At 33.4% G+C, this 25,457-nt stretch overlaps 1 protein-coding gene across 9 annotated transcripts in view; it reads right to left on the minus strand.

The window, feature by feature from the left end:
- The window catches only part of LOC139508981 (uncharacterized), a 36,821-nt gene extending 12,711 nt beyond the window's left edge, over positions 1-24,110 (minus strand). For 3 of the 9 annotated variants that reach the window (XM_071296040.1, XM_071296037.1, XM_071296036.1), the window contains exons 1-2: positions 3,334-3,475; positions 1,645-1,790 (exon numbers count right to left, since the gene is read on the minus strand). The gene's annotated coding sequence lies outside the window, so the exon portion shown is untranslated. Of the gene's footprint in view, positions 1-1,640; positions 1,791-2,515; positions 2,672-3,333; positions 3,968-6,297; positions 6,444-7,988; positions 8,163-10,492; positions 10,639-12,183; positions 12,358-14,687; positions 14,834-16,382; positions 16,557-18,880; positions 19,027-19,757; positions 19,921-20,575; positions 20,750-23,079; positions 23,226-23,953 lie in introns of those variants that run through there. The other 6 variants (XR_011661488.1, XR_011661489.1, XR_011661490.1 and 3 more) reach the window with 5 other exon arrangements.
- Positions 24,111-25,457: the final 1,347 nt, after the last annotated feature.

Consider the following 25,457-nt stretch of genomic DNA (forward strand, 5'->3'; position numbering starts at 1 on the left):
CTACACAGGTTTTAAAAAATTTATCTATGCAAGTTTTACCTGCACCACCTAAACTTAAATTTTCTAATTCCACTACAGATTTGACTCCTAAAAACACCACAGAATCTGTCTGGTTACCCCGCCTTACAGAAAAGGAATTTAAGCTGTACTCAAAAGAGAGTTACGATAAAAAATCTTATGTAGCTCCCCAAACTGAAAAATGTGCGACTACAGTCAAACTACTCAGACCGCATAAATTGTCAGATGATTATTTAGATGAATATTTAGAGGAGAAAAGTACTGAAAATAGAACAGTAGATAGAGATCTTAATATTTTAATGATCAATAGTCTTATAATATGTCATTTAAATAAAAGTCCAAAGTGTGTTGTTCCACATTTTGAACTGGTACAAGAGACTCAATGGGGTCTTGGTTGGATTTGGAAAATGAAGTGTACCAAGTGTAAATTTATTTCAGAAAAATATAAACTATTTAGAGAAATTGACACAGGACGTGCTGGTCGCAAGAGTGCTACAATTAACTATGGGTTTCAGACTGGCGTGATAAACTGTAATATTGGTAATGATAGCGCGCGACTACTTTTAACTAGTTCATGTATTCCTCCTATGTCAAAAGGAACAATGCAGAGAATAACAAATACTGTTTGTGACAAGGTTGTAAAACTTGCGGAAAATGAAACCGAACAAGTGGTTGAGAGTTTCAGAAAGAGAAATGAAACCTTAGGGTTAAATAAAAATAGTCCTGTAAAATTACAAATGGATGGTACCTATCAGAGTGTGCATATAAAAAGTAGGCATAAAATGGGACAAAATGCATCACAAGTCATTGGTATTGCCTGTGAAAATGAAACTGACAATCATGATATCATTGGTTTTCACCTTGTAAACAAACTTTGCTGGGTTGGTGCATGGTTACGCGGTAAAGGTTATGACATTGAATGTCCTAATCACGAGTACTGCACATCAAATACAAATAGGTATGATCCTTTGAGTGAGAAGGATCTTGGGTATGAAATAGGTAAAAAAATTGCTAAACTTGATTTACTTGTGGACTATTGTACTACTGATGGGGATGCAAAAAGTGTACAAGGTCTACAAGAAGCAATGCAGGAAATATTTGACCCTTTATGGTCAGTAAATAGACTGGCAGATACTATTCACCGGGGTCAAAGTCAGTTCCGTGAGGTATTGCGAGCAAAATTTAGTGTCGGTATGTTCCCTGGAGCTACAAAGGCCCAGAGGAATGATATTAAAATAGCTTTTGCCAATGATTTAAAATTACGTTCACATGGTATAATGAAATGTTTATTTGCAAAATATAATGGTGACCGACAACAAATTTCAAAATGTTTGCCACGCATTGTTAAGTCTGTTGTGAATTGTTATAGTGGTAATTGTAGCGATACGTGTAGATGGAGCATAACACTATGTAATGGTGGTATAAAAACTAGTTGGTGGTACAAATCTATTAACCTTAGCAGTCATGGTTTACAAAATGGGTCTTTGAAACCAAATAAGACTGACAAATTATTAATAGAATCATTGTTAGAAATGAAACTGTCTCAGACCGCATTAAATCAGATGCAATTTTTCAGCAATACAAATAAGTGTGAGTCCGTCAATAGGACAATTTCTACATACCTACCGAAGAATAAGAATTTTTCTCGCAATGCCTTAGGCCGTGCATCTGCAGCAGTCTTGAAAGTCAATAATAAACGGGATGTTGCATTGGCTAAGACCCTAAAAGCTGTAGGTTGTGGTCTGGGTAGAAAGTCTCGTGCTGTAGTGGCTCTGAAAAAAATACGTAAACGTGAAATATATGATTGTGCATATCAAAAAAGTTTACGTGTCAAATTAAACAGGTTAAAAGCTCGTAAAAAACAGGCTATCGATTTCTTGTTAAACAAGAGTGCGAAACAGGTTGATTAGTGGATATAAAAAACATCAGTTAGAACCAAAGCTATGTCAGAATTCAAGTCCGAAAGAATTCGTTCCACAGCCAGGTTGTAGTTCATGGCCAGATTAACATTTATATTAAAAGGTTACACAATATGGTTTTCTTTCAGCCTTTCAGGAAGCATATGTAGTTATTTATTTATTTATTTATTTACAGAGAATACTAAACATCTAATAATATATTAAAACAAACACTTTTCAGGAATATATGAGCATGATATGAGTTAGTTGTGTTTTTTTTTTAAATTAAAAAGTTTGTTTATTTTAAGTTTGTTATGAAAATGGGATAATGGTCCAAGACACTGAAATAAACCTTGTATCAGGCAAAAAGACCACTTCATATCTCCCAATGCATGCATCCAGCCACAGTACATGCATTTATTGGAAAACGCATACCTTGAAACAAAATTATAAACAAAATAAAACCATGTTAAATGAATATTACAACATTAGGTCATTCACAGTTTGCCTTTGTAACTCGATGTCATATTTGGATTTTTTCCTTTCTGTTATTTTTTCTTTTGTTTTTTGTTTACTTATTTAATTAATGACTGTCATACTTTGTTCATTGATTTGTCTCTATGTTTCACTTTCATTTAGTTCTCTACCGCATGTTTACTTCCTGTGATCACCTGTTGATTGAATGACCCAGTTTTCTGACACAGTAATGAAACCATCAAGAGTTACTCCCCTTGCACTGTAAAAATTAGTAAACACTGGCGAAAAAAAAACCACATAAATGTTTGACTGAGCTTATAATCTTGCATAAACATGTTTGCCATGTTTGTTTCAGTGTCTTGGGGGTATGAGGGTGGGCTTTTTTCCCATTTTCGTTTTTTACTTGTGTTAAAAACTGGTATTTTCAGAGATGATTAATGTGGAGGTAAAATGTGCAAGGTGCATATGTTTACTACAAAATCATAACAAACCACAATTTCAGATTCAGCATGCAGTTAGTATAGTTTGTGCCATGCACAATATGTGTGGTGCATTGGTGTGCAGCTACACATATTTTTCTTTGATTGTTAATCTCCCGAGGTTCTAAAACAATATGGTCTGTATTCACACACAATGCATTATGACAAAGGTGTGAAGCATCTAAATTTTTGGCTAAATCAGTAGATTTCAATTGCAAAATTTTTGCTAAACGTGCAACATTCATTTTAGTACGTTTGGCATTTGGGTATGTGACATTGATCATCCCTAGAATATAATTATTTCTCCTCTGAGTGGCCCCAGTCCAAATAACGCATGCCCCATTTTCTGCCTCTTCACTGTTTATAAGTATAAAATTGGTATATTTTTGATAAAAATCTAAATTATTGGTAGCCATTTTGTATTCTTTTTAATCAAATAGCACTAAAAGAGTGTAACTGACCTCGATTTCAGCAGCTCCCATCCGAAATTGTGATCATTGAACCATGAAACACTCCAACACCTTTGAAATAATAGTTCACAATTTGGGTCAACATTTTTAATTAATTCTCCATAGGCGACAATGGTAACGTTTTCCTCCATTGCTCAGTCCATATCGTTTACTTGAACATGTAGGATGGCTCATATCGAAGCTGATACATTTATACATGTTTGGTTAAATTTTCGGGGTGGCAAGTGAGATTACTTTTTTCGTAAATTGCTGGACCCCGGAAGATGGTGAAAAATGTCACTCTCCACATGAAATAATCCCAAAATTCTGATCATAAAACTCAATAAAAAAATTGTCCTTTCTAATAATTTATTTCAGGTCAAATCTACATATTTCTTTTCTCATCACATCAGCTCTATAAAACAGTTCTTATTGTTCATTTATGTCCATTTTTAAAATCACAGCATCCACAATTGTATCGCGGACTAATATTGTTTTTTAATTACGTCATCTGAGTTCCTCATCTCAAGGTCTATTAGGGACCCTGACCCATATTAGATCAGCAAATGTCAGATTCCACTTGTATTGCAGAATGAATTTCTTCGGTACACCTTTTCGAACAATTCTGTGAAGTTTTTTTCCGCATCTGAAATAAAATAAGTTAATTTTTAGTATTTTTAAGTAAGCATGCTTATTACTGTTCCTTATATCTTTTAGTAGAAAAAAAGCACAAAATCCATATGTTATCAATTCACAATTTAGACATTGATTAAGACTCTTCATAGCTTAAAGTGCCATTTAACAAACCTTCATTACCTAACTGACTTTATAAAAATCATCATGTTTAGATGATGAATCATGAAAATATTGTGTTTTTTACTGTAAATAAGGTAGATTTAAGGATTTTTTCACTCAGAAAATAATGTTTTTGATATTTATTTCTTTCATAGAAGGAATAGAACATTTTTATTTTTTAATAACTGTTAAGATCATTCACAGACAATTCTAAAACAGGTTTTAGTTTTAAAATCCATCAAGTAATAACCATTTTAGAGTTCTTTTTGTGTGAGTGTTCAAATAGGGAAAAATGGTGCTTTTCTTTAGTGAAGATAACATTGTGACGTCATCGCTTTTGTGACGTCATGACTTTATGATGTCATAATTTAGAATTATACAAACATAACAGAGTGTGTATTTATTCAATAATGAAAGGGAAAAGGAAAAGAAACCAATATAAGGTTGGTAACCAAGCCCATCTATTGCGTTGTGTATCCCTAACAACAGATCAAGGTTGTAGTGTTATTAATGGTGTTGCTCCATCTACAGCTCCATCTACACAGGTTTTAAAAAATTTATCTATGCAAGTTTTACCTGCACCACCTAAACTTAAATTTTCTAATTCCACTACAGATTTGACTCCTAAAAACACCACAGAATCTGTCTGGTTACCCCGCCTTACAGAAAAGGAATTTAAGCTGTACTCAAAAGAGAGTTACGATAAAAAATCTTATGTAGCTCCCCAAACTGAAAAATGTGCGACTACAGTCAAACTACTCAGACCGCATAAATTGTCAGATGATTATTTAGATGAATATTTAGAGGAGAAAAGTACTGAAAATAGAACAGTAGATAGAGATCTTAATATTTTAATGATCAATAGTCTTATAATATGTCATTTAAATAAAAGTCCAAAGTGTGTTGTTCCACATTTTGAACTGGTACAAGAGACTCAATGGGGTCTTGGTTGGATTTGGAAAATGAAGTGTACCAAGTGTAAATTTATTTCAGAAAAATATAAACTATTTAGAGAAATTGACACAGGACGTGCTGGTCGCAAGAGTGCTACAATTAACTATGGGTTTCAGACTGGCGTGATAAACTGTAATATTGGTAATGATAGCGCGCGACTACTTTTAACTAGTTCATGTATTCCTCCTATGTCAAAAGGAACAATGCAGAGAATAACAAATACTGTTTGTGACAAGGTTGTAAAACTTGCGGAAAATGAAACCGAACAAGTGGTTGAGAGTTTCAGAAAGAGAAATGAAACCTTAGGGTTAAATAAAAATAGTCCTGTAAAATTACAAATGGATGGTACCTATCAGAGTGTGCATATAAAAAGTAGGCATAAAATGGGACAAAATGCATCACAAGTCATTGGTATTGCCTGTGAAAATGAAACTGACAATCATGATATCATTGGTTTTCACCTTGTAAACAAACTTTGCTGGGTTGGTGCATGGTTACGCGGTAAAGGTTATGACATTGAATGTCCTAATCACGAGTACTGCACATCAAATACAAATAGGTATGATCCTTTGAGTGAGAAGGATCTTGGGTATGAAATAGGTAAAAAAATTGCTAAACTTGATTTACTTGTGGACTATTGTACTACTGATGGGGATGCAAAAAGTGTACAAGGTCTACAAGAAGCAATGCAGGAAATATTTGACCCTTTATGGTCAGTAAATAGACTGGCAGATACTATTCACCGGGGTCAAAGTCAGTTCCGTGAGGTATTGCGAGCAAAATTTAGTGTCGGTATGTTCCCTGGAGCTACAAAGGCCCAGAGGAATGATATTAAAATAGCTTTTGCCAATGATTTAAAATTACGTTCACATGGTATAATGAAATGTTTATTTGCAAAATATAATGGTGACCGACAACAAATTTCAAAATGTTTGCCACGCATTGTTAAGTCTGTTGTGAATTGTTATAGTGGTAATTGTAGCGATACGTGTAGATGGAGCATAACACTATGTAATGGTGGTATAAAAACTAGTTGGTGGTACAAATCTATTAACCTTAGCAGTCATGGTTTACAAAATGGGTCTTTGAAACCAAATAAGACTGACAAATTATTAATAGAATCATTGTTAGAAATGAAACTGTCTCAGACCGCATTAAATCAGATGCAATTTTTCAGCAATACAAATAAGTGTGAGTCCGTCAATAGGACAATTTCTACATACCTACCGAAGAATAAGAATTTTTCTCGCAATGCCTTAGGCCGTGCATCTGCAGCAGTCTTGAAAGTCAATAATAAACGGGATGTTGCATTGGCTAAGACCCTAAAAGCTGTAGGTTGTGGTCTGGGTAGAAAGTCTCGTGCTGTAGTGGCTCTGAAAAAAATACGTAAACGTGAAATATATGATTGTGCATATCAAAAAAGTTTACGTGTCAAATTAAACAGGTTAAAAGCTCGTAAAAAACAGGCTATCGATTTCTTGTTAAACAAGAGAGTGCGAAACAGGTTGATTAGTGGATATAAAAAACATCAGTTAGAACCAAAGCTATGTCAGAATTCAAGTCCGAAAGAATTCGTTCCACAGCCAGGTTGTAGTTCATGGCCAGATTAACATTTATATTAAAAGGTTACACAATATGGTTTTCTTTCAGCCTTTCAGGAAGCATATGTAGTTATTTATTTATTTATTTATTTACAGAGAATACTAAACATCTAATAATATATTAAAACAAACACTTTTCAGGAATATATGAGCATGATATGAGTTAGTTGTGTTTTTTTTTTAAATTAAAAAGTTTGTTTATTTTAAGTTTGTTATGAAAATGGGATAATGGTCCAAGACACTGAAATAAACCTTGTATCAGGCAAAAAGACCACTTCATATCTCCCAATGCATGCATCCAGCCACAGTACATGCATTTATTGGAAAACGCATACCTTGAAACAAAATTATAAACAAAATAAAACCATGTTAAATGAATATTACAACATTAGGTCATTCACAGTTTGCCTTTGTAACTCGATGTCATATTTGGATTTTTTCCTTTCTGTTATTTTTTCTTTTGTTTTTTGTTTACTTATTTAATTAATGACTGTCATACTTTGTTCATTGATTTGTCTCTATGTTTCACTTTCATTTAGTTCTCTACCGCATGTTTACTTCCTGTGATCACCTGTTGATTGAATGACCCAGTTTTCTGACACAGTAATGAAACCATCAAGAGTTACTCCCCTTGCACTGTAAAAATTAGTAAACACTGGCGAAAAAAAAACCACATAAATGTTTGACTGAGCTTATAATCTTGCATAAACATGTTTGCCATGTTTGTTTCAGTGTCTTGGGGGTATGAGGGTGGGCTTTTTTCCCATTTTCGTTTTTTACTTGTGTTAAAAACTGGTATTTTCAGAGATGATTAATGTGGAGGTAAAATGTGCAAGGTGCATATGTTTACTACAAAATCATAACAAACCACAATTTCAGATTCAGCATGCAGTTAGTATAGTTTGTGCCATGCACAATATGTGTGGTGCATTGGTGTGCAGCTACACATATTTTTCTTTGATTGTTAATCTCCCGAGGTTCTAAAACAATATGGTCTGTATTCACACACAATGCATTATGACAAAGGTGTGAAGCATCTAAATTTTTGGCTAAATCAGTAGATTTCAATTGCAAAATTTTTGCTAAACGTGCAACATTCATTTTAGTACGTTTGGCATTTGGGTATGTGACATTGATCATCCCTAGAATATAATTATTTCTCCTCTGAGTGGCCCCAGTCCAAATAACGCATGCCCCATTTTCTGCCTCTTCACTGTTTATAAGTATAAAATTGGTATATTTTTGATAAAAATCTAAATTATTGGTAGCCATTTTGTATTCTTTTTAATCAAATAGCACTAAAAGAGTGTAACTGACCTCGATTTCAGCAGCTCCCATCCGAAATTGTGATCATTGAACCATGAAACACTCCAACACCTTTGAAATAATAGTTCACAATTTAGATCAGCAAATGTCAGATTCCACTTGTATTGCAGAATGAATTTCTTCGGTACACCTTTTCGAACAATTCTGTGAAGTTTTTTTCCGCATCTGAAATAAAATAAGTTAATTTTTAGTATTTTTAAGTAAGCATGCTTATTACTGTTCCTTATATCTTTTAGTAGAAAAAAAGCACAAAATCCATATGTTATCAATTCACAATTTAGACATTGATTAAGACTCTTCATAGCTTAAAGTGCCATTTAACAAACCTTCATTACCTAACTGACTTTATAAAAATCATCATGTTTAGATGATGAATCATGAAAATATTGTGTTTTTTACTGTAAATAAGGTAGATTTAAGGATTTTTTCACTCAGAAAATAATGTTTTTGATATTTATTTCTTTCATAGAAGGAATAGAACATTTTTATTTTTTAATAACTGTTAAGATCATTCACAGACAATTCTAAAACAGGTTTTAGTTTTAAAATCCATCAAGTAATAACCATTTTAGAGTTCTTTTTGTGTGAGTGTTCAAATAGGGAAAAATGGTGCTTTTCTTTAGTGAAGATAACATTGTGACGTCATCGCTTTTGTGACGTCATGACTTTATGATGTCATAATTTAGAATTATACAAACATAACAGAGTGTGTATTTATTCAATAATGAAAGGGAAAAGGAAAAGAAACCAATATAAGGTTGGTAACCAAGCCCATCTATTGCGTTGTGTATCCCTAACAACAGATCAAGGTTGTAGTGTTATTAATGGTGTTGCTCCATCTACAGCTCCATCTACACAGGTTTTAAAAAATTTATCTATGCAAGTTTTACCTGCACCACCTAAACTTAAATTTTCTAATTCCACTACAGATTTGACTCCTAAAAACACCACAGAATCTGTCTGGTTACCCCGCCTTACAGAAAAGGAATTTAAGCTGTACTCAAAAGAGAGTTACGATAAAAAATCTTATGTAGCTCCCCAAACTGAAAAATGTGCGACTACAGTCAAACTACTCAGACCGCATAAATTGTCAGATGATTATTTAGATGAATATTTAGAGGAGAAAAGTACTGAAAATAGAACAGTAGATAGAGATCTTAATATTTTAATGATCAATAGTCTTATAATATGTCATTTAAATAAAAGTCCAAAGTGTGTTGTTCCACATTTTGAACTGGTACAAGAGACTCAATGGGGTCTTGGTTGGATTTGGAAAATGAAGTGTACCAAGTGTAAATTTATTTCAGAAAAATATAAACTATTTAGAGAAATTGACACAGGACGTGCTGGTCGCAAGAGTGCTACAATTAACTATGGGTTTCAGACTGGCGTGATAAACTGTAATATTGGTAATGATAGCGCGCGACTACTTTTAACTAGTTCATGTATTCCTCCTATGTCAAAAGGAACAATGCAGAGAATAACAAATACTGTTTGTGACAAGGTTGTAAAACTTGCGGAAAATGAAACCGAACAAGTGGTTGAGAGTTTCAGAAAGAGAAATGAAACCTTAGGGTTAAATAAAAATAGTCCTGTAAAATTACAAATGGATGGTACCTATCAGAGTGTGCATATAAAAAGTAGGCATAAAATGGGACAAAATGCATCACAAGTCATTGGTATTGCCTGTGAAAATGAAACTGACAATCATGATATCATTGGTTTTCACCTTGTAAACAAACTTTGCTGGGTTGGTGCATGGTTACGCGGTAAAGGTTATGACATTGAATGTCCTAATCACGAGTACTGCACATCAAATACAAATAGGTATGATCCTTTGAGTGAGAAGGATCTTGGGTATGAAATAGGTAAAAAAATTGCTAAACTTGATTTACTTGTGGACTATTGTACTACTGATGGGGATGCAAAAAGTGTACAAGGTCTACAAGAAGCAATGCAGGAAATATTTGACCCTTTATGGTCAGTAAATAGACTGGCAGATACTATTCACCGGGGTCAAAGTCAGTTCCGTGAGGTATTGCGAGCAAAATTTAGTGTCGGTATGTTCCCTGGAGCTACAAAGGCCCAGAGGAATGATATTAAAATAGCTTTTGCCAATGATTTAAAATTACGTTCACATGGTATAATGAAATGTTTATTTGCAAAATATAATGGTGACCGACAACAAATTTCAAAATGTTTGCCACGCATTGTTAAGTCTGTTGTGAATTGTTATAGTGGTAATTGTAGCGATACGTGTAGATGGAGCATAACACTATGTAATGGTGGTATAAAAACTAGTTGGTGGTACAAATCTATTAACCTTAGCAGTCATGGTTTACAAAATGGGTCTTTGAAACCAAATAAGACTGACAAATTATTAATAGAATCATTGTTAGAAATGAAACTGTCTCAGACCGCATTAAATCAGATGCAATTTTTCAGCAATACAAATAAGTGTGAGTCCGTCAATAGGACAATTTCTACATACCTACCGAAGAATAAGAATTTTTCTCGCAATGCCTTAGGCCGTGCATCTGCAGCAGTCTTGAAAGTCAATAATAAACGGGATGTTGCATTGGCTAAGACCCTAAAAGCTGTAGGTTGTGGTCTGGGTAGAAAGTCTCGTGCTGTAGTGGCTCTGAAAAAAATACGTAAACGTGAAATATATGATTGTGCATATCAAAAAAGTTTACGTGTCAAATTAAACAGGTTAAAAGCTCGTAAAAAACAGGCTATCGATTTCTTGTTAAACAAGAGAGTGCGAAACAGGTTGATTAGTGGATATAAAAAACATCAGTTAGAACCAAAGCTATGTCAGAATTCAAGTCCGAAAGAATTCGTTCCACAGCCAGGTTGTAGTTCATGGCCAGATTAACATTTATATTAAAAGGTTACACAATATGGTTTTCTTTCAGCCTTTCAGGAAGCATATGTAGTTATTTATTTATTTATTTATTTACAGAGAATACTAAACATCTAATAATATATTAAAACAAACACTTTTCAGGAATATATGAGCATGATATGAGTTAGTTGTGTTTTTTTTTTAAATTAAAAAGTTTGTTTATTTTAAGTTTGTTATGAAAATGGGATAATGGTCCAAGACACTGAAATAAACCTTGTATCAGGCAAAAAGACCACTTCATATCTCCCAATGCATGCATCCAGCCACAGTACATGCATTTATTGGAAAACGCATACCTTGAAACAAAATTATAAACAAAATAAAACCATGTTAAATGAATATTACAACATTAGGTCATTCACAGTTTGCCTTTGTAACTCGATGTCATATTTGGATTTTTTCCTTTCTGTTATTTTTTCTTTTGTTTTTTGTTTACTTATTTAATTAATGACTGTCATACTTTGTTCATTGATTTGTCTCTATGTTTCACTTTCATTTAGTTCTCTACCGCATGTTTACTTCCTGTGATCACCTGTTGATTGAATGACCCAGTTTTCTGACACAGTAATGAAACCATCAAGAGTTACTCCCCTTGCACTGTAAAAATTAGTAAACACTGGCGAAAAAAAAACCACATAAATGTTTGACTGAGCTTATAATCTTGCATAAACATGTTTGCCATGTTTGTTTCAGTGTCTTGGGGGTATGAGGGTGGGCTTTTTTCCCATTTTCGTTTTTTACTTGTGTTAAAAACTGGTATTTTCAGAGATGATTAATGTGGAGGTAAAATGTGCAAGGTGCATATGTTTACTACAAAATCATAACAAACCACAATTTCAGATTCAGCATGCAGTTAGTATAGTTTGTGCCATGCACAATATGTGTGGTGCATTGGTGTGCAGCTACACATATTTTTCTTTGATTGTTAATCTCCCGAGGTTCTAAAACAATATGGTCTGTATTCACACACAATGCATTATGACAAAGGTGTGAAGCATCTAAATTTTTGGCTAAATCAGTAGATTTCAATTGCAAAATTTTTGCTAAACGTGCAACATTCATTTTAGTACGTTTGGCATTTGGGTATGTGACATTGATCATCCCTAGAATATAATTATTTCTCCTCTGAGTGGCCCCAGTCCAAATAACGCATGCCCCATTTTCTGCCTCTTCACTGTTTATAAGTATAAAATTGGTATATTTTTGATAAAAATCTAAATTATTGGTAGCCATTTTGTATTCTTTTTAATCAAATAGCACTAAAAGAGTGTAACTGACCTCGATTTCAGCAACTCCCATCCGAAATTGTGATCATTGAACCATGAAACACTCCAACACCTTTGAAATAATAGTTCACAATTTAGATCAGCAAATGTCAGATTCCACTTGTATTGCAGAATGAATTTCTTCGGTACACCTTTTCGAACAATTCTGTGAAGTTTTTTTCCGCATCTGAAATAAAATAAGTTAATTTTTAGTATTTTTAAGTAAGCATGCTTATTACTGTTCCTTATATCTTTTAGTAGAAAAAAAGCACAAAATCCATATGTTATCAATTCACAATTTAGACATTGATTAAGACTCTTCATAGCTTAAAGTGCCATTTAACAAACCTTCATTACCTAACTGACTTTATAAAAATCATCATGTTTAGATGATGAATCATGAAAATATTGTGTTTTTTACTGTAAATAAGGTAGATTTAAGGATTTTTTCACTCAGAAAATAATGTTTTTGATATTTATTTCTTTCATAGAAGGAATAGAACATTTTTATTTTTTAATAACTGTTAAGATCATTCACAGACAATTCTAAAACAGGTTTTAGTTTTAAAATCCATCAAGTAATAACCATTTTAGAGTTCTTTTTGTGTGAGTGTTCAAATAGGGAAAAATGGTGCTTTTCTTTAGTGAAGATAACATTGTGACGTCATCGCTTTTGTGACGTCATGACTTTATGATGTCATAATTTAGAATTATACAAACATAACAGAGTGTGTATTTATTCAATAATGAAAGGGAAAAGGAAAAGAAACCAATATAAGGTTGGTAACCAAGCCCATCTATTGCGTTGTGTATCCCTAACAACAGATCAAGGTTGTAGTGTTATTAATGGTGTTGCTCCATCTACAGCTCCATCTACACAGGTTTTAAAAAATTTATCTATGCAAGTTTTACCTGCACCACCTAAACTTAAATTTTCTAATTCCACTACAGATTTGACTCCTAAAAACACCACAGAATCTGTCTGGTTACCCCGCCTTACAGAAAAGGAATTTAAGCTGTACTCAAAAGAGAGTTACGATAAAAAATCTTATGTAGCTCCCCAAACTGAAAAATGTGCGACTACAGTCAAACTACTCAGACCGCATAAATTGTCAGATGATTATTTAGATGAATATTTAGAGGAGAAAAGTACTGAAAATAGAACAGTAGATAGAGATCTTAATATTTTAATGATCAATAGTCTTATAATATGTCATTTAAATAAAAGTCCAAAGTGTGTTGTTCCACATTTTGAACTGGTACAAGAGACTCAATGGGGTCTTGGTTGGATTTGGAAAATGAAGTGTACCAAGTGTAAATTTATTTCAGAAAAATATAAACTATTTAGAGAAATTGACACAGGACGTGCTGGTCGCAAGAGTGCTACAATTAACTATGGGTTTCAGACTGGCGTGATAAACTGTAATATTGGTAATGATAGCGCGCGACTACTTTTAACTAGTTCATGTATTCCTCCTATGTCAAAAGGAACAATGCAGAGAATAACAAATACTGTTTGTGACAAGGTTGTAAAACTTGCGGAAAATGAAACCGAACAAGTGGTTGAGAGTTTCAGAAAGAGAAATGAAACCTTAGGGTTAAATAAAAATAGTCCTGTAAAATTACAAATGGATGGTACCTATCAGAGTGTGCATATAAAAAGTAGGCATAAAATGGGACAAAATGCATCACAAGTCATTGGTATTGCCTGTGAAAATGAAACTGACAATCATGATATCATTGGTTTTCACCTTGTAAACAAACTTTGCTGGGTTGGTGCATGGTTACGCGGTAAAGGTTATGACATTGAATGTCCTAATCACGAGTACTGCACATCAAATACAAATAGGTATGATCCTTTGAGTGAGAAGGATCTTGGGTATGAAATAGGTAAAAAAATTGCTAAACTTGATTTACTTGTGGACTATTGTACTACTGATGGGGATGCAAAAAGTGTACAAGGTCTACAAGAAGCAATGCAGGAAATATTTGACCCTTTATGGTCAGTAAATAGACTGGCAGATACTATTCACCGGGGTCAAAGTCAGTTCCGTGAGGTATTGCGAGCAAAATTTAGTGTCGGTATGTTCCCTGGAGCTACAAAGGCCCAGAGGAATGATATTAAAATAGCTTTTGCCAATGATTTAAAATTACGTTCACATGGTATAATGAAATGTTTATTTGCAAAATATAATGGTGACCGACAACAAATTTCAAAATGTTTGCCACGCATTGTTAAGTCTGTTGTGAATTGTTATAGTGGTAATTGTAGCGATACGTGTAGATGGAGCATAACACTATGTAATGGTGGTATAAAAACTAGTTGGTGGTACAAATCTATTAACCTTAGCAGTCATGGTTTACAAAATGGGTCTTTGAAACCAAATAAGACTGACAAATTATTAATAGAATCATTGTTAGAAATGAAACTGTCTCAGACCGCATTAAATCAGATGCAATTTTTCAGCAATACAAATAAGTGTGAGTCCGTCAATAGGACAATTTCTACATACCTACCGAAGAATAAGAATTTTTCTCGCAATGCCTTAGGCCGTGCATCTGCAGCAGTCTTGAAAGTCAATAATAAACGGGATGTTGCATTGGCTAAGACCCTAAAAGCTGTAGGTTGTGGTCTGGGTAGAAAGTCTCGTGCTGTAGTGGCTCTGAAAAAAATACGTAAACGTGAAATATATGATTGTGCATATCAAAAAAGTTTACGTGTCAAATTAAACAGGTTAAAAGCTCGTAAAAAACAGGCTATCGATTTCTTGTTAAACAAGAGAGTGCGAAACAGGTTGATTAGTGGATATAAAAAACATCAGTTAGAACCAAAGCTATGTCAGAATTCAAGTCCGAAAGAATTCGTTCCACAGCCAGGTTGTAGTTCATGGCCAGATTAACATTTATATTAAAAGGTTACACAATATGGTTTTCTTTCAGCCTTTCAGGAAGCATATGTAGTTATTTATTTATTTATTTATTTACAGAGAATACTAAACATCTAATAATATATTAAAACAAACACTTTTCAGGAATATATGAGCATGATATGAGTTAGTTGTGTTTTTTTTTTAAATTAAAAAGTTTGTTTATTTTAAGTTTGTTATGAAAATGGGATAATGGTCCAAGACACTGAAATAAACCTTGTATCAGGCAAAAAGACCACTTCATATCTCCCAATGCATGCATCCAGCCACACACAGTACATGCATTTATTGGAAAACGCATACCTTGAAACAAAATTATAAACAAAATAAAACCATGTTAAATGAATATTACAACATTAGGTCATTCACAGTTTGCCTTTGTAACTCGATGTCATATTTGGATTTTTTCCTTTCTGTTATTTTTTCTTTTGTTTTTTGTTTACTTATTTAATTAATGACTGTCATACTTTGTTCATTGATTTGTCTCTATGTTTCACTTTCATTTAGTTCTCTACCGCATGTTTACTTCCTGTGATCACCTGTTGATTGAATGACCCAGTTTTCTGACACAGTAATGAAACCATCAAGAGTTACTCCCCTTGCACTGTAAAAATTAGTAAACACTGGCGAAAAAAAAACCACATAAATGTTTGACTGAGCTTATAATCTTGCATAAACATGTTTGCCATGTTTGTTTCAGTGTCTTGGGGGTATGAGGGTGGGCTTTTTTCCCATTTTCGTTTTTTACTTGTGTTAAAAACTGGTATTTTCAGAGATGATTAATGTGGAGGTAAAATGTGCAAGGTGCATATGTTTACTACAAAATCATAACAAACCACAATTTCAGATTCAGCATGCAGTTAGTATAGTTTGTGCCATGCACAATATGTGTGGTGCATTGGTGTGCAGCTACACATATTTTTCTTTGATTGTTAATCTCCCGAGGTTCTAAAACAATATGGTCTGTATTCACACACAATGCATTATGACAAAGGTGTGAAGCATCTAAATTTTTGGCTAAATCAGTAGATTTCAATTGCAAAATTTTTGCTAAACGTGCAACATTCATTTTAGTACGTTTGGCATTTGGGTATGTGACATTGATCATCCCTAGAATATAATTATTTCTCCTCTGAGTGGCCCCAGTCCAAATAACGCATGCCCCATTTTCTGCCTCTTCACTGTTTATAAGTATAAAATTGGTATATTTTTGATAAAAATCTAAATTATTGGTAGCCATTTTGTATTCTTTTTAATCAAATAGCACTAAAAGAGTGTAACTGACCTCGATTTCAGCAGCTCCCATCCGAAATTGTGATCATTGAACCATGAAACACTCCAACACCTTTGAAATAATAGTTCACAATTTAGATCAGCAAATGTCAGATTCCACTTGTATTGCAGAATGAATTTCTTCGGTACACCTTTTCGAACAATTCTGTGAAGTTTTTTTCCGCATCTGAAATAAAATAAGTTAATTTTTAGTATTTTTAAGTAAGCATGCTTATTACTGTTCCTTATATCTTTTAGTAGAAAAAAAGCACAAAATCCATATGTTATCAATTCACAATTTAGACATTGATTAAGACTCTTCATAGCTTAAAGTGCCATTTAACAAACCTTCATTACCTAACTGACTTTATAAAAATCATCATGTTTAGATGATGAATCATGAAAATATTGTGTTTTTTACTGTAAATAAGGTAGATTTAAGGATTTTTTCACTCAGAAAATAATGTTTTTGATATTTATTTCTTTCATAGAAGGAATAGAACATTTTTATTTTTTAATAACTGTTAAGATCATTCACAGACAATTCTAAAACAGGTTTTAGTTTTAAAATCCATCAAGTAATAACCATTTTAGAGTTCTTTTTGTGTGAGTGTTCAAATAGGGAAAAATGGTGCTTTTCTTTAGTGAAGATAACATTGTGACGTCATCGCTTTTGTGACGTCATGACTTTATGATGTCATAATTTAGAATTATACAAACATAACAGAGTGTGTATTTATTCAATAATGAAAGGGAAAAGGAAAAGAAACCAATATAAGGTTGGTAACCAAGCCCATCTATTGCGTTGTGTATCCCTAACAACAGATCAAGGTTGTAGTGTTATTAATGGTGTTGCTCCATCTACAGCTCCATCTACACAGGTTTTAAAAAATTTATCTATGCAAGTTTTACCTGCACCACCTAAACTTAAATTTTCTAATTCCACTACAGATTTGACTCCTAAAAACACCACAGAATCTGTCTGGTTACCCCGCCTTACAGAAAAGGAATTTAAGCTGTACTCAAAAGAGAGTTACGATAAAAAATCTTATGTAGCTCCCCAAACTGAAAAATGTGCGACTACAGTCAAACTACTCAGACCGCATAAATTGTCAGATGATTATTTAGATGAATATTTAGAGGAGAAAAGTACTGAAAATAGAACAGTAGATAGAGATCTTAATATTTTAATGATCAATAGTCTTATAATATGTCATTTAAATAAAAGTCCAAAGTGTGTTGTTCCACATTTTGAACTGGTACAAGAGACTCAATGGGGTCTTGGTTGGATTTGGAAAATGAAGTGTACCAAGTGTAAATTTATTTCAGAAAAATATAAACTATTTAGAGAAATTGACACAGGACGTGCTGGTCGCAAGAGTGCTACAATTAACTATGGGTTTCAGACTGGCGTGATAAACTGTAATATTGGTAATGATAGCGCGCGACTACTTTTAACTAGTTCATGTATTCCTCCTATGTCAAAAGGAACAATGCAGAGAATAACAAATACTGTTTGTGACAAGGTTGTAAAACTTGCGGAAAATGAAACCGAACAAGTGGTTGAGAGTTTCAGAAAGAGAAATGAAACCTTAGGGTTAAATAAAAATAGTCCTGTAAAATTACAAATGGATGGTACCTATCAGAGTGTGCATATAAAAAGTAGGCATAAAATGGGACAAAATGCATCACAAGTCATTGGTATTGCCTGTGAAAATGAAACTGACAATCATGATATCATTGGTTTTCACCTTGTAAACAAACTTTGCTGGGTTGGTGCATGGTTACGCGGTAAAGGTTATGACATTGAATGTCCTAATCACGAGTACTGCACATCAAATACAAATAGGTATGATCCTTTGAGTGAGAAGGATCTTGGGTATGAAATAGGTAAAAAAATTGCTAAACTTGATTTACTTGTGGACTATTGTACTACTGATGGGGATGCAAAAAGTGTACAAGGTCTACAAGAAGCAATGCAGGAAATATTTGACCCTTTATGGTCAGTAAATAGACTGGCAGATACTATTCACCGGGGTCAAAGTCAGTTCCGTGAGGTATTGCGAGCAAAATTTAGTGTCGGTATGTTCCCTGGAGCTACAAAGGCCCAGAGGAATGATATTAAAATAGCCAATGATTTAAAATTACGTTCACATGGTATAATGAAATGTTTATTTGCAAAATATAATGGTGACCGACAACAAATTTCAAAATGTTTGCCACGCATTGTTAAGTCTGTTGTGAATTGTTATAGTGGTAATTGTAGCGATACGTGTAGATGGAGCATAACACTATGTAATGGTGGTATAAAAACTAGTTGGTGGTACAAATCTATTAACCTTAGCAGTCATGGTTTACAAAATGGGTCTTTGAAACCAAATAAGACTGACAAATTATTAATAGAATCATTGTTAGAAATGAAACTGTCTCAGACCGCATTAAATCAGATGCAATTTTTCAGCAATACAAATAAGTGTGAGTCCGTCAATAGGACAATTTCTACATACCTACCGAAGAATAAGAATTTTTCTCGCAATGCCTTAGGCCGTGCATCTGCAGCAGTCTTGAAAGTCAATAATAAACGGGATGTTGCATTGGCTAAGACCCTAAAAGCTGTAGGTTGTGGTCTGGGTAGAAAGTCTCGTGCTGTAGTGGCTCTGAAAAAAATACGTAAACGTGAAATATATGATTGTGCATATCAAAAAAGTTTACGTGTCAAATTAAACAGGTTAAAAGCTCGTAAAAAACAGGCTATCGATTTCTTGTTAAACAAGAGAGTGCGAAACAGGTTGATTAGTGGATATAAAAAACATCAGTTAGAACCAAAGCTATGTCAGAATTCAAGTCCGAAAGAATTCGTTCCACAGCCAGGTTGTAGTTCATGGCCAGATTAACATTTATATTAAAAGGTTACACAATATGGTTTTCTTTCAGCCTTTCAGGAAGCATATGTAGTTATTTATTTATTTATTTATTTACAGAGAATACTAAACATCTAATAATATATTAAAACAAACACTTTTCAGGAATATATGAGCATGATATGAGTTAGTTGTGTTTTTTTTTTAAATTAAAAAGTTTGTTTATTTTAAGTTTGTTATGAAAATGGGATAATGGTCCAAGACACTGAAATAAACCTTGTATCAGGCAAAAAGACCACTTCATATCTCCCAATGCATGCATCCAGCCACACACAGTACATGCATTTATTGGAAAACGCATACCTTGAAACAAAATTATAAACAAAATAAAACCATGTTAAATGAATATTACAACATTAGGTCATTCACAGTTTGCCTTTGTAACTCGATGTCATATTTGGATTTTTTCCTTTCTGTTATTTTTTCTTTTGTTTTTTGTTTACTTATTTAATTAATGACTGTCATACTTTGTTCATTGATTTGTCTCTATGTTTCACTTTCATTTAGTTCTCTACCGCATGTTTACTTCCTGTGATCACCTGTTGATTGAATGACCCAGTTTTCTGACACAGTAATGAAACCATCAAGAGTTACTCCCCTTGCACTGTAAAAATTAGTAAACACTGGCGAAAAAAAAACCACATAAATGTTTGACTGAGCTTATAATCTTGCATAAACATGTTTGCCATGTTTGTTTCAGTGTCTTGGGGGTATGAGGGTGGGCTTTTTTCCCATTTTCGTTTTTTACTTGTGTTAAAAACTGGTATTTTCAGAGATGATTAATGTGGAGGTAAAATGTGCAAGGTGCATATGTTTACTACAAAATCATAACAAACCACAATTTCAGATTCAGCATGCAGTTAGTATAGTTTGTGCCATGCACAATATGTGTGGTGCATTGGTGTGCAGCTACACATATTTTTCTTTGATTGTTAATCTCCCGAGGTTCTAAAACAATATGGTCTGTATTCACACACAATGCATTATGACAAAGGTGTGAAGCATCTAAATTTTTGGCTAAATCAGTAGATTTCAATTGCAAAATTTTTGCTAAACGTGCAACATTCATTTTAGTACGTTTGGCATTTGGGTATGTGACATTGATCATCCCTAGAATATAATTATTTCTCCTCTGAGTGGCCCCAGTCCAAATAACGCATGCCCCATTTTCTGCCTCTTCACTGTTTATAAGTATAAAATTGGTATATTTTTGATAAAAATCTAAATTATTGGTAGCCATTTTGTATTCTTTTTAATCAAATAGCACTAAAAGAGTGTAACTGACCTCGATTTCAGCAGCTCCCATCCGAAATTGTGATCATTGAACCATGAAACACTCCAACACCTTTGAAATAATAGTTCACAATTTAGATCAGCAAATGTCAGATTCCACTTGTATTGCAGAATGAATTTCTTCGGTACACCTTTTCGAACAATTCTGTGAAGTTTTTTTCCGCATCTGAAATAAAATAAGTTAATTTTTAGTATTTTTAAGTAAGCATGCTTATTACTGTTCCTTATATCTTTTAGTAGAAAAAAAGCACAAAATCCATATGTTATCAATTCACAATTTAGACATTGATTAAGACTCTTCATAGCTTAAAGTGCCATTTAACAAACCTTCATTACCTAACTGACTTTATAAAAATCATCATGTTTAGATGATGAATCATGAAAATATTGTGTTTTTTACTGTAAATAAGGTAGATTTAAGGATTTTTTCACTCAGAAAATAATGTTTTTGATATTTATTTCTTTCATAGAAGGAATAGAACATTTTTATTTTTTAATAACTGTTAAGATCATTCACAGACAATTCTAAAACAGGTTTTAGTTTTAAAATCCATCAAGTAATAACCATTTTAGAGTTCTTTTTGTGTGAGTGTTCAAATAGGGAAAAATGGTGCTTTTCTTTAGTGAAGATAACATTGTGACGTCATCGCTTTTGTGACGTCATGACTTTATGATGTCATAATTTAGAATTATACAAACATAACAGAGTGTGTATTTATTCAATAATGAAAGGGAAAAGGAAAAGAAACCAATATAAGGTTGGTAACCAAGCCCATCTATTGCGTTGTGTATCCCTAACAACAGATCAAGGTTGTAGTGTTATTAATGGTGTTGCTCCATCTACAGCTCCATCTACACAGGTTTTAAAAAATTTATCTATGCAAGTTTTACCTGCACCACCTAAACTTAAATTTTCTAATTCCACTACAGATTTGACTCCTAAAAACACCACAGAATCTGTCTGGTTACCCCGCCTTACAGAAAAGGAATTTAAGCTGTACTCAAAAGAGAGTTACGATAAAAAATCTTATGTAGCTCCCCAAACTGAAAAATGTGCGACTACAGTCAAACTACTCAGACCGCATAAATTGTCAGATGATTATTTAGATGAATATTTAGAGGAGAAAAGTACTGAAAATAGAACAGTAGATAGAGATCTTAATATTTTAATGATCAATAGTCTTATAATATGTCATTTAAATAAAAGTCCAAAGTGTGTTGTTCCACATTTTGAACTGGTACAAGAGACTCAATGGGGTCTTGGTTGGATTTGGAAAATGAAGTGTACCAAGTGTAAATTTATTTCAGAAAAATATAAACTATTTAGAGAAATTGACACAGGACGTGCTGGTCGCAAGAGTGCTACAATTAACTATGGGTTTCAGACTGGCGTGATAAACTGTAATATTGGTAATGATAGCGCGCGACTACTTTTAACTAGTTCATGTATTCCTCCTATGTCAAAAGGAACAATGCAGAGAATAACAAATACTGTTTGTGACAAGGTTGTAAAACTTGCGGAAAATGAAACCGAACAAGTGGTTGAGAGTTTCAGAAAGAGAAATGAAACCTTAGGGTTAAATAAAAATAGTCCTGTAAAATTACAAATGGATGGTACCTATCAGAGTGTGCATATAAAAAGTAGGCATAAAATGGGACAAAATGCATCACAAGTCATTGGTATTGCCTGTGAAAATGAAACTGACAATCATGATATCATTGGTTTTCACCTTGTAAACAAACTTTGCTGGGTTGGTGCATGGTTACGCGGTAAAGGTTATGACATTGAATGTCCTAATCACGAGTACTGCACATCAAATACAAATAGGTATGATCCTTTGAGTGAGAAGGATCTTGGGTATGAAATAGGTAAAAAAATTGCTAAACTTGATTTACTTGTGGACTATTGTACTACTGATGGGGATGCAAAAAGTGTACAAGGTCTACAAGAAGCAATGCAGGAAATATTTGACCCTTTATGGTCAGTAAATAGACTGGCAGATACTATTCACCGGGGTCAAAGTCAGTTCCGTGAGGTATTGCGAGCAAAATTTAGTGTCGGTATGTTCCCTGGAGCTACAAAGGCCCAGAGGAATGATATTAAAATAGCTTTTGCCAATGATTTAAAATTACGTTCACATGGTATAATGAAATGTTTATTTGCAAAATATAATGGTGACCGACAACAAATTTCAAAATGTTTGCCACGCATTGTTAAGTCTGTTGTGAATTGTTATAGTGGTAATTGTAGCGATACGTGTAGATGGAGCATAACACTATGTAATGGTGGTATAAAAACTAGTTGGTGGTACAAATCTATTAACCTTAGCAGTCATGGTTTACAAAATGGGTCTTTGAAACCAAATAAGACTGACAAATTATTAATAGAATCATTGTTAGAAATGAAACTGTCTCAGACCGCATTAAATCAGATGCAATTTTTCAGCAATACAAATAAGTGTGAGTCCGTCAATAGGACAATTTCTACATACCTACCGAAGAATAAGAATTTTTCTCGCAATGCCTTAGGCCGTGCATCTGCAGCAGTCTTGAAAGTCAATAATAAACGGGATGTTGCATTGGCTAAGACCCTAAAAGCTGTAGGTTGTGGTCTGGGTAGAAAGTCTCGTGCTGTAGTGGCTCTGAAAAAAATACGTAAACGTGAAATATATGATTGTGCATATCAAAAAAGTTTACGTGTCAAATTAAACAGGTTAAAAGCTCGTAAAAAACAGGCTATCGATTTCTTGTTAAACAAGAGAGTGCGAAACAGGTTGATTAGTGGATATAAAAAACATCAGTTAGAACCAAAGCTATGTCAGAATTCAAGTCCGAAAGAATTCGTTCCACAGCCAGGTTGTAGTTCATGGCCAGATTAACATTTATATTAAAAGGTTACACAATATGGTTTTCTTTCAGCCTTTCAGGAAGCATATGTAGTTATTTATTTATTTATTTATTTACAGAGAATACTAAACATCTAATAATATATTAAAACAAACACTTTTCAGGAATATATGAGCATGATATGAGTTAGTTGTGTTTTTTTTTTTAAATTAAAAAGTTTGTTTATTTTAAGTTTGTTATGAAAATGGGATAATGGTCCAAGACACTGAAATAAACCTTGTATCAGGCAAAAAGACCACTTCATATCTCCCAATGCATGCATCCAGCCACAGTACATGCATTTATTGGAAAACGCATACCTTGAAACAAAATTATAAACAAAATAAAACCATGTTAAATGAATATTACAACATTAGGTCATTCACAGTTTGCCTTTGTAACTCGATGTCATATTTGGATTTTTTCCTTTCTGTTATTTTTTCTTTTGTTTTTTGTTTACTTATTTAATTAATGACTGTCATACTTTGTTCATTGATTTGTCTCTATGTTTCACTTTCATTTAGTTCTCTACCGCATGTTTACTTCCTGTGATCACCTGTTGATTGAATGACCCAGTTTTCTGACACAGTAATGAAACCATCAAGAGTTACTCCCCTTGCACTGTAAAAATTAGTAAACACTGGCGAAAAAAAAACCACATAAATGTTTGACTGAGCTTATAATCTTGCATAAACATGTTTGCCATGTTTGTTTCAGTGTCTTGGGGGTATGAGGGTGGGCTTTTTTTCCCATTTTCGTTTTTTACTTGTGTTAAAAACTGGTATTTTCAGAGATGATTAATGTGGAGGTAAAATGTGCAAGGTGCATATGTTTACTACAAAATCATAACAAACCACAATTTCAGATTCAGCATGCAGTTAGTATAGTTTGTGCCATGCACAATATGTGTGGTGCATTGGTGTGCAGCTACACATATTTTTCTTTGATTGTTAATCTCCCGAGGTTCTAAAACAATATGGTCTGTATTCACACACAATGCATTATGACAAAGGTGTGAAGCATCTAAATTTTTGGCTAAATCAGTAGATTTCAATTGCAAAATTTTTGCTAAACGTGCAACATTCATTTTAGTACGTTTGGCATTTGGGTATGTGACATTGATCATCCCTAGAATATAATTATTTCTCCTCTGAGTGGCCCCAGTCCAAATAACGCATGCCCCATTTTCTGCCTCTTCACTGTTTATAAGTATAAAATTGGTATATTTTTGATAAAAATCTAAATTATTGGTAGCCATTTTGTATTCTTTTTAATCAAATAGCACTAAAAGAGTGTAACTGACCTCGATTTCAGCAGCTCCCATCCGAAATTGTGATCATTGAACCATGAAACACTCCAACACCTTTGAAATAATAGTTCACAATTTGGGTCAACATTTTTAATTAATTCTCCATAGGCGACAATGGTAACGTTTTCCTCCATTGCTCAGTCCATATCGTTTACTTGAACATGTAGGATGGCTCATATCGAAGCTGATACATTTATACATGTTTGGTTAAATTTTCGGGGGTGGCAAGTGAGATTACTTTTTTCGTAAATTGCTGGACCCCGGAAGATGGTGAAAAATGTCACTCTCCACATGAAATAATCCCAAAATTCTGATCATAAAACTCAATAAAAAAATTGTCCTTTCTAATAATTTATTTCAGGTCAAATCTACATATTTCTTTTCTCATCACATCAGCTCTATAAAACAGTTCTTATTGTTCATTTATGTCCATTTTTAAAATCACAGCATCCACAATTGTATCGCGGACTAATATTGTTTTTTAATTACGTCATCTGAGTTCCTCATCTCAAGGTCTATTAGGGACCCTGACCCATATTAGATCAGCAAATGTCAGATTCCACTTGTATTGCAGAATGAATTTCTTCGGTACACCTTTTCGAACAATTCTGTGAAGTTTTTTTCCGCATCTGAAATAAAATAAGTTAATTTTTAGTATTTTTAAGTAAGCATGCTTATT

This window comes from Mytilus edulis, unplaced genomic scaffold (genome assembly GCF_963676685.1).
Source record: "Mytilus edulis unplaced genomic scaffold, xbMytEdul2.2 SCAFFOLD_267, whole genome shotgun sequence".
NCBI classification, from domain to species: Eukaryota; Metazoa; Mollusca; class Bivalvia; order Mytilida; family Mytilidae; genus Mytilus; species Mytilus edulis.